This window comes from Zea mays, chromosome 4 (genome assembly GCF_902167145.1).
Source record: "Zea mays cultivar B73 chromosome 4, Zm-B73-REFERENCE-NAM-5.0, whole genome shotgun sequence".
NCBI classification, from domain to species: domain Eukaryota; kingdom Viridiplantae; phylum Streptophyta; class Magnoliopsida; order Poales; family Poaceae; genus Zea; species Zea mays.
The window spans coordinates 156,386,452-156,397,336 of record NC_050099.1 but is presented as its reverse complement, the minus strand read 5'-3'; positions in this window follow the sequence as shown (position 1 = coordinate 156,397,336).

Sequence of the window (10,885 nt, the reverse complement as noted above, 5' to 3'; positions counted from 1 at the left end):
CAGGCCGGCAGGCACCTGTTGCACTGACGACGACCGAAAACGAACACGGACTCCCAAACAAAGCACCATTATGGTTATGGCTCTCTTCGGAGAGATCGTGCAGAGAGAAGAAAGACATGGCTGATGGCTTTGCAGGCTCAATCTGGCCTGGTCAGTCAGGTGCCCAGATATATATGGTCGCCGGAAATCAAGCGTGTGGCAGGACGCATGCATGGATGGATAGGCATAGAATAGCCTCATCCATGCCGCATATCGTATGCATGCAGGAACAGCATCTTAGCTAGTCGTCTCGTTCTCTACCAATCTAAAAAAAAAGTTCTGAAGGTCATTAAATGAATCTGACGGAACTACTCAACTTTTGAAGCTATATATGTATACGCGCTCAGCAATTGAAAACGCACTGGCGGCACTACTGGTAAAGCAAAGGTCCACGCGAACCCGGTGGGCGGTGGCCCCCTGCGCGCCAATCTGACGCACATAAGATGCAAAGCAGCCGCGCTCGTGCTCCATCACCAGATAGATCATCGAGCTCAACCCCGGCCCGGCCATAGTTCTTGACGATCCCGGCAGCCGACCCGCCGGTTCCTCCTGCTTGCATTGCTGCCCTGCATACAGTCGCCTGTCGCGCGCGATGACGTACGTACGGGCCGCCGAACGCGGACGCCACGACGTCGTGCGCGACCGGTGTTGTTTTGGTCTCACCGGAGCGGAGCAAGAAGCTCGTAGAGGACGCGCGCGTCCGGCATGGAGATGTGGACATGGGCAGTTCGTGGGCTCGTTGATCCGCCGCGCTGAGCCCACGCGCGCAACGGCGTCACGGCTACTTGTGGGATCGTCCAGCGGACCGGATAGCTCCTACTTTATTTTGACTGGGGCCACATTTGGGCTGCAAATTGCACTTGTTGGTCGGCGAATGTTGGCTCTCTACAGATCTAAACTAAAATCATGTTTATGTTGAGAACTACGTTGCCGCAGATCACCAGATCTGCTCCCTTCCCTCCCGTCAGCAGTAGAGGCGCAAGAAGCTGTAGAGAACCCGTCTCCCTTCCCATAAGCACGACATAATAAACACACAAGACACAAGGTTTATGGTTGGGCCTTTGGCCTCTTTCTCTTCTCTGTAATATGAAGGGGTGTACAAGTTCCTTATATAGAGATGTGAGACCTCTCAGGGGCAAAGCCGGTATTTGCCCACATAACCCTGACTAGGGTTACTTAACACTCCCCCTTGGGCGAATACCGCGACCAACACATGCCTCGTTAAAACTCTAAAAAACCCAGTGGGAAAAATATGGAGAAAGAGTGCATGGTGATACAAATTGCATTTGCACTTTGTTGCCTCGTTAAAAACCTCATGTGAGAAACTTCAAGGAAACTCACCAAGGGAAAAAGAGTACAACAATTGTCATCGGGATATATTTCGATCCTTTGAGATCTAGATTCTATCGAATCTTCTACAAGGGCTAACTTTAGAAATGTGCTCCCCCTGATCCTTGCAAAACCGTATCAATAAGACAAAAGACCTTCTTCTAGAAGTATATGCACATAAAGATTTAGCAAACAAATTGCATATCCTTGCAAGGACTATTTCAGGACCTTTACCTCTACTCACTTCTGGGATATACGAGGTAAGTGCACGTATCAACATAAATAAGCCACTTTAACTGATGGTGTTCGATCGACTGGATCTATATATTTGATAGAAACTTCTATAAAGCTTCATGTATTGATCATCAAGTTGATGCCTCCAGGGCATACTGATATGACATTCAGTATCTCGCAATTGTGATCAATATTAAGCATTCACTCCCCCTGACGATGACATCTGTCAAAGTCTTTATCCCTCGAAACTCAAACACATTCTTCAAGATATGTGTCTCATTGTTCATCTAAAATAATGAGGGTGGATGAGGCTAAGGAGCTACACCTTTCATTCTATCATACACCACAATGTATACATAGTTGTGCAAAGCAAATAATTTGTCCTTCCATAGGACTTAGGAGATATTATAGTTGTAATAGTACATATTCTAGATATGACTCATCGCTCCAGGCGTTCATTCATTACAACTTCTATGATGGTGTAACAAAAGTCCATCAAAGATCATAATCGACCAGTGATTTTTCATCGATCAGATACATTGTTATAGTCTGTCATTCTAGCACAATGGGGATATTTTGCCAGTAACACCTAAACCTTATAGGTTTCTGCCATCAGGGCTTTAGAGGATACCGTAATTCCACATCAAGTGGAAAATACAATGAGTAAAACTCGTGGAATGCACATGTGCTTATTCGGTGAACTTCAAGTCCTTTGGTACCTCATCTTATTCCTTTCCGGATCTGTATGGGTCTTTATCCCTTTATAGGGGTCATCAAACTTTGGTGTTCAACACAGACTTTGTTTCTTCTGGATAGGTTCCATCTGGGAACGATAATCTCAACTAGGAGATATTCTCCCTACATAGGAGAGTGATCATTCATCAGGAATATATTATTCGGTATGAGATTTATATGTTGCATATTTATAATTCAAGAATGAGTCCTCCTTGGATCTCATGACGAATCTTCTGAATCCTATTAACTGCATAGTTTAATTCATGCCATTTGCCAGATTATATCATATAGCGGAACATTGTTTATTCAACACATATGTAGGATGGGTCTCTCACAAGACCACTTGAACCATCGCATTCACCACACATTATTTCAATAGTGCCCATAAATGTCCGAATTTCAAGCTCGCGACTTCCATTTTGCGATTGTTGGTTCAACCTCGATTGCATTTATCATTGACCCGATAAGAGAGCTTCAAGCACTCATGCCTAGGACTTTGTTTTGGATCCCTTTGCAATCTATAGAGGCAAGATAAGTGTCGACACATTTGTCTCCCACATTTAATAATGATCTCCGTCATTTCCCAAAACGAAACATTCATTGTTCCGTATTCCCAACACAATGATATTGCGCGCATTGCTAGGAATTTCATCATCAAGATGAACCTCTTCGTGAGGAAAATCACCATCAGAGTGAATTAATCGGAGGAGAGTTATCACAGACCACGTGAATCTGCAATCAGAACATATGCTTTGACTTAGGCTGATGGATCATATTCGCAGGCGTCCCCAAAAATAGATCAAATACCATTAAGTCAAATGTGGATATGATATTAATCCCGGGTATATCCACATCTACATCAGGTAGAAGCATTCAAACCAATATGGTTAATCCTCAACGATTTCTGGCAAACTCCATATACACAGGAGTACACACCGAACGACAGGTTCAGTTTAGCTTATGTGTGTTTAAAAGAATATTGAGGCATTACACTATATGGGCATTCCTCCCCCTAATGCCGAGATGTTCTAAAAGCATACAGATAAAATCCCCAACCACAATCATCCAGTTGTGGCCAATGTATGCTATTGTGGTGATTTATTTGGGAAATCTTACGCACATTACAGATAGGGGTTTTATGCAGTGAGCTTTGGACATTAATGTAGTGGCATGAATACTACATATTTATCCTTCAACATGAAGGGTTAGTCTCAACATCCAGCGAGACACGCAACAACAAGTTGCTTCATGGTTACAATTGTGCCAACTTATTGTTATTATTACCAAATGCATAGTCAATCATTAAGATTTAGACTAATATGCACAACACTATTTTATCCATAAGGATCCTTCAGGGGCTCATGCATACCATTCGTCGTTTGGAGCCAGTAGTTGACTTCAGATCAACAAGTAAAATGACCATCAGGGTCTAACGCTCACAAAGACATTCACTGGTTGCATTGTGCTTTTAAGCACATAGGAAAATGTGTGTGTTTATATTGGTAGTGAAGTGCATGGCATCAGGCCAATGCTGCCAAGCAAAGATTTTTATATGCAGAGATGTATAGTCGAGCTCATTTTTTTTATCACTGCCCATGGTTTACCCAATTACTCATACCGTTCTGAAATTGGGTGTCGATTTATGCAACATTTTAGGTATTATAATTTTGAGAGATAATTTATAACAATAGTTAATAAATTGTGATGCTGCCAACAGGGCAAACATTTCTCCTCATATTATATACCATTTTGTTCTATAAAGCATTATTTCGATCTCTTCATTGTTCGGCAAAAAGAGAAGCTTTGGAATAGAACAGACAAGGCCAAGAATTCATTTTTATCTAGGAAAAATCACCATATAACTAGTTTTTCATGAAACAAATGATGATAACTGCTTGGCAAGAACGAAACAAGATTGGTATCCGCCTAGGATCCGTCTTTAACAACAGATAGTACTGCTCTCATACGAAGAAATCATCAGGAGTAGAGAGGATACAACATGTCTCTACAAGATCTTCATATTTCTATCACAAATTATCATCACTAGTAGTCTAGTGGTCAAGACATATGGCTCTTCTAGCTCCGAGGAGCAAGGGCATGTTAATGTCTAATTTAGCTTCAAGCTCTGTGGTGATGTGGGATTTCATAGTTATTTGTCTACTCTTCTCACTTCTAGTAGATCGGAGGTAGATAATGGTAAGCATACCAAAAGGGTGGAATTCAGTGTAGTTCGGCTACATAAACCCCAGGTATGTGTCCATTCAGGACCGACCTTTACCATTTAGCTTATAGTGTATACCATACCAGTCAAAGGACTATCCCAAGTCAATTCAATGACTATAAGTATTTACAATTCTGAGAGATGTATGCAACACAAGCATAGAGGTCCTAGATAGAACGAGTAAAGTGGTTCGACGGGAACACACAATGGTTTTTCACACAAACATTGTGAAAAAATCTCAGAATTACCTTTCAATGTACTCGCAACTTCGTGTTGCTAAGGTACTAGTCATTTATCTCAAAGTTCGCTTCATGCCGTTCAGCGACAAATAGCAATGTGCCAACATCTGGTTGAGTAATGTATGACTGAGATTCTAGCATTTATTCATCTGACAAGGTCTTATTGCTTACTAATAAAATCCCAATTTGTGATGTTTTCTGTGCCAAAAAGGCTTTCATGCATTAATATTGAATTTCTTCAGGTTACTTCGGGTAAAACTTTATGCACGAGGAGAGAGCAGAGATTTAACTTATCTGTGTTTCATTGTATTTTGATTTAATTTCCCAGATTTAATATAGTTGTTATGGCCACTTGGCGATATATATAAATATACGATGCCACATAACACAATCAAACAAAATATAAAGTGAAAACGAAATTATTTACGAAGGTTGCACATAATGTGACTTCAGGACCTTGAACAACCCACCACAATCCACGCGGGTACAAGCTCTAGCGTATCTGGCGTCAACGCGTGTGCGGCCATCAGGGTTACGACAGTATAGCAAGCCTTCGTAATAAGCGCAACAGGCACAATTATGGCTCGGTAATTGGGGTACACGATAAATCCACGCAACGTGCGCAACAGGCGCAATTGTGGCTCGGTAATTGGGGTACATGATAAGTCCACGCAACATGCGCAATAGGCACAATTGTGGCTCAATGATCATGGCAGACAGACAGTGCCTATAGGCTACAAGGCATGCGAAAAATACGCGACTCAGCAATGGTGGTCTGACTCAACGGGAGCGAGCCGATTAATGGAGAGCGCGACATGGCAATCACATGACGCAGCCAAGTTCGAACGTCACAAATATTGCGTCGTGTTGCCAGGGCGCAGCCAATGCTCAGCTAATACCAACTCAGTCGATTAACAATGTAGCCTGATCGGCGTGTCCGAGTATCCACTATACAATTTAATCGCTCGACGTGAGTCCAAAAGCTCAACGCAACACAAATATTTAGAGCGATTTAAGTATGTGCACTATAGCCTTCACATATTTTAATAATTTCTGCTTATTATCTACTATGAGAAATAAAGCCCACAAAAATGCTGGAATTAATGCATAAGCAGGTCAAGTGTAAGAAGGCATTTTGTTTCATATCAAGCATACATTTTCTACTAATTATTTAGTACGGGAAATAATTAATTAAAGTAGAAATTGCGATAGAAAAACATGCTTGATTCTATTTATCAGAGTAAAAACAATATCTCCTTTTTTTGGGTTAATGCATGGCAGTACTCTACCTCACGCGCATGGATGGCCCATAGGCGTTGCTGCATGCACATGCGGCCACTGTTTATAGGCATGGAGCCTTGCGACCAAGAAGGGGCCCACGTGCAAATTGCTTCTTTCTTATCCCTCGCGAGCTATCAGGAAGACAAGAAACGGACGTGGATGACCCGGCCAAGAGAATGATATTGCATGTAGCCATGCACATAACTGCACAAGCGATCAGTCCGCCAACACGGTCACTCCTGGGACCCACTCATAAATACCAGCCGCTTTAATCACGTATTTGGTGGTTTTTTTTAAAAAAATTTACTGGCGCCGCACATACACAGCGCCCTCAACTGCCGGCCGCTTTGACTAGGAGCACATGCATGCATGCAGCGCTCGACCAAATTTTGTACCACACGTCTCCTCGCTTCCCCACAAGAATAGGGACGCAGAACCGGTCTTCATCTCCGCAAGATGCTGCTAACTGCCGGCGCGGACACGACTCTGACACAGGCGACACGCGGCTACTGGCGCGCGGCATGGGTACGCTGGACGCCACCTCTAGCGGTGGTGACGCGATGCAGACTGCGAGCACGGCCACTGGTGCACGGCGCGGCCCGGCGCAGGCACATGCCTGACGTTGGCTAGCTTTCACGTGCATAGAAGTACATCGGCGATCGCAGTTCATCCTGTATGGATCACAGTCCATACATAACAACATATCAAGAACAGTAAACATACCGCTCGATTACGTAGAGGAAAAAAACGAAGGCTGTCGCATAGGACAGTTCGGCTAGGCCGGAGGACCTGCCGGCTTGACAGAGAGTTGTTGCAGATCTAATCCCGCGGCAATTAATGTCGAGGTAGAGCGTGCTGATAACGTGTTGAGAACTACGTTGCCGCAGATCACCAGATCTGCTCCCTTCCCTCCCGTCAGCAGTAGAGGCGCAAGAAGCTGTAGAGAACCCGTCTCCCTTCCCATAAGCACGACATAATAAACACACAAGACACAAGGTTTATGGTTGGGCCTCTGGCCTCTTTCTCTTCTCTGTAATATGAAGGGGTGTACAAGTTCCTTATAGAGATGTGAGACCCCTCAGGGGCAAAGCCGGTATTTGTCCACATAACCCTGACTAGGGTTACTTAACAGTTTAATCAGCTTCGCTCTGCGAAGGGGCTCACGGCGCGGTGGCATAGGCCACTGGCCCCGAAGCGCTCCGGCCCAGGGTTCGTCCTGGGTGACGCACATCTTGGACTCCAAGGCCGGCACGTCGTGCTCGGCCTGACCCGACACGGAATGTTGCCAGGCACGGGGTCTGCCCGTTTTCGAGCCGCCCAACGCCCACAAAAATTAGATGCCGGCCCAGCGAGCCACGATCCCCTCACGCGCTCACTCGCTAGTCGCTAGAAACCCTAAACCTAATCCCCTCCTCTCCGTGGCGGACTGGCGGTGGCGGCCGACGAAATCTCGCCCCTCCCTTGTTGTATGCCTTTGCTTTTATTCTAGATCTAGGGCTAAACGGGCCGGGTAGCCCGTTTACTTGAAGCCCGGCACTATTGAAGCCCGGTACCGACCTGGCCCGGCCCGCTACGCACCGTGCTCGGGCCGGCCCGGCACGGCGGTCGTGTCGTGCTTGGGCTCCAAGGCCGACACGCCATGCTCGGCCCGACCCGGCACGGAATGTTGCCAGACACGGGGTCGGCCCGTTTCCCAATCGCCCAGCGCCCACAAAAATTAGATCCCGACCCGGCACGGAATGTTGTCAGGCATAGGGTCGGCCCGTTTTCCAACCGCCCAGCGCCCACAAAAATTAGATCCCGGCCCCGCGAGCCGCGACCCCCTCACGTGCTCACTCGCTAGTCGCTAGAAACCCTAAACCTAATCCCCTCCTCTCCGTGGCGGACTGGCGGTGGTGGCCGGCGAAATCTCGCCCCTCCCTTGTTGTATGCCTTTGCTTTTATTCTAGATCCTAGGGCTAAAATGAGAGGTTTTCATAAAATACTTCTTCGTTTGTCTACTCTAACTGGTACAGATTACTCTAGGGTTCCACAAAAGGTAAGGTCTCAGTTAACAAATAATTTTCAGCTGTATGAATCAAAGTTTGGTGATGTGCGCTTGCGGGCACAACACCAATTGTCCAATGCTAATGAGGGTAGAAACAAAATGGCTTGGGATGACATCTATGGTGATGATGATTTTGATCAAGTAATAGGAGGAGGATCAGGATCAGGTAATATTGCTCCCTCTTCTGCTACCTTTGCAACTGCAGCCTCTGTCTCAGAGTTATCTTCATATCTTGACAGTGATACTGTCTCACAGTTCAATGAAGACTTCAACATATTGAGTTGGTGGCATGAACATAAACTTACCTATCCTATTCTTTCTCTCCTTGCTAAAGATGTCATGACTGTCTCTGCTGCAACTATATCTTCTAAATCAACTTTTAGTCTTGTTGGCAGAGTGATTGAGGAGCGTCGTCGCCGACTCACAAGTGATATGGTGGAGATTTTGTCATGTATAAAGGACTGGGAATTAGCGGACTCACATATGCAGCACAATGTGGAGAAGGACACCAGAGAGATGGAACTTATACATGAAAGTATGATCCTTGAAGATGCAGCCTCTGTTTGAAAGTTTGTTTGGACTTCAACTTATTTGTTTTCTGTACTGTGGGCTGTTATAGGATCTAGGACACCGGCTAGAGGGGGGTGAATAGACGGTTTTGACTAAAATAAAAAACACTAGAGAAATTTAATCAATATGACAAGAGGTATAAATTCTCTAGTGACAACAAGTAAACAATCTATGAGAAACAACTATGGTGATTGTATACTCGAAGAAGAATATGCAAAATGCTAATCACTTGCACGACAATAAGTAATGCAAGAAAAGAAAGACACCGGATTTTATCCCGTGGTATCGGTGATTTGCCGATCACCCCTAATCCACGTTGAGGTGGACTTCAAGATCTCACTTGCTCCTCTATCAAGACACGGCTTGATCTTTGAGCCAAGTGGACAAGAAATCACTCAATACCTCGTTTCCTCTAATGTCACCTTTGCCGCTCCGGCGAGGTAGGCGCGAACCTCTCACAATCGACACCGCGGCTCCTCCACAATCTTCTTGGAGAGCTCGACGGAGACAACACCCAAGTCGTCTAGAAGGCGGCAACCTCCAAGAGTAACAAGCCGATGATGCTTGCTCGGTGTACCACCTAGTGCCTCAAGGATCACCAATGGATGCAAATGCACTAGGAACTCTCAATCTCTCACTAGAATGCAATCTCAAGCAAGAAGTGTGAGAGAATGAGTGGGAGGATCACAAATGAGCTCAATGTGTGCAAGGAATGGCCAAGAGAGCCCTCACACACGAGCTCCCCTTCTATTTATAGCCCACCTCACAAATCCAACCGTTATATGCAAATAGCACAGATTCTGTGCACACGCGGACGGTCCGCGCCCTGAGCCCGGACAGTCCGCCGTACATATAACGGCTAGTTTTCCCGTTTGAAAACTGTCAGAGCTGTCAGAAATGCGAGGTCCGGACAGTCTGCCAACCTTGGGGCCGGACCGTCCGAGACCTGGCAACTTGGAGCACCAGTGCTCTGACCAAGAGGAGTTAACACATGCGGACTGTCCGCCCAACAAGACCGGACGGTCTGCGACCTGGGAGTCAGTACTGTTCGGGCTTATCCTCCGGACAGTCCGTAGTACAAATACCCAAAAACACACAGTCCCTGCCCAAACCAATTTGGCACCTGCGGACGGTCCTCCGACCCTGGTCGGACGGTCCGCACAAAAATACAGGGACTGTGCAGAGAGCACCCTTCTCTGGTCAGGACTGTGGACGGTCCGCAGTACAAATGTACAGGACCAGTCCAAAGTGAACATACTTTGGACCACCTCTGGATGGATCGTGGACGGTCCACTTACTTGGCCCGGACGGTCCGCCAACCCCATAACTTAACAACTTTTCAAACACGCTTTTGAAAAGATTTTTAACTCTCAAAATTTGAAGCGTTGTTAGTCCTCATGCTAATGCAACCACTAGATGCTCTATGAGGCACTAAGTTTTACACAGACAAACGTCATTGAGCCCTCTTAATAGTACGGCCATCTAGCCTACTAATCCGGTCAAATATCTTCTCTAAACTCCTGGACACCGGCAAAAAACAAAAACCTATGTTATACCTTTGCCTTCACTTGATCCATAACCAATGCATATAAATCTCCAAGATTTTCTGTTCTATGTGGTCCAACCCTGCATTCTTATCTCTCCAAGAACCGTTAGTCCACAACCAATTGTCATTAATTACCAAAACATCACTAAGGGGCCTAGATGATTCACAATCTTCCCCTTTTTGGTAATTGATGACAACACTACACATTATATCCAAGAGAAGTTTTGTTTTTCAAATCTCCCTCATACCTTAGATATAAGAAGGATTTTAGAGGTGAGTTTCATAAGACTTATCTTGATTTGAAGTTCCATCCGAGAGATAGATAAATCTCAATAAAACTCAGAGTGTAGGAATAGCTCCCCCTATGTGTGTGCATGATATTTCTAGTTGAAGATACAACACACATATTCGATCGGAGTTTTGATGGAGATCTTCCTACAGTCATGGTTATCGAGGCATACAAGAAGTAATATGTAAAATAAGCGCAGCAAATTTAATCACTCCTCGATCAACCATTCATAGAATAATTCGAACTAATTTAAACATAAGATTTAACACACATAGTTCAACCCACAAAATATTACAAATATTTGTCCACAAACATAAGACATAGTTCACCAAATGCATAAGACATAAAGTTTAAA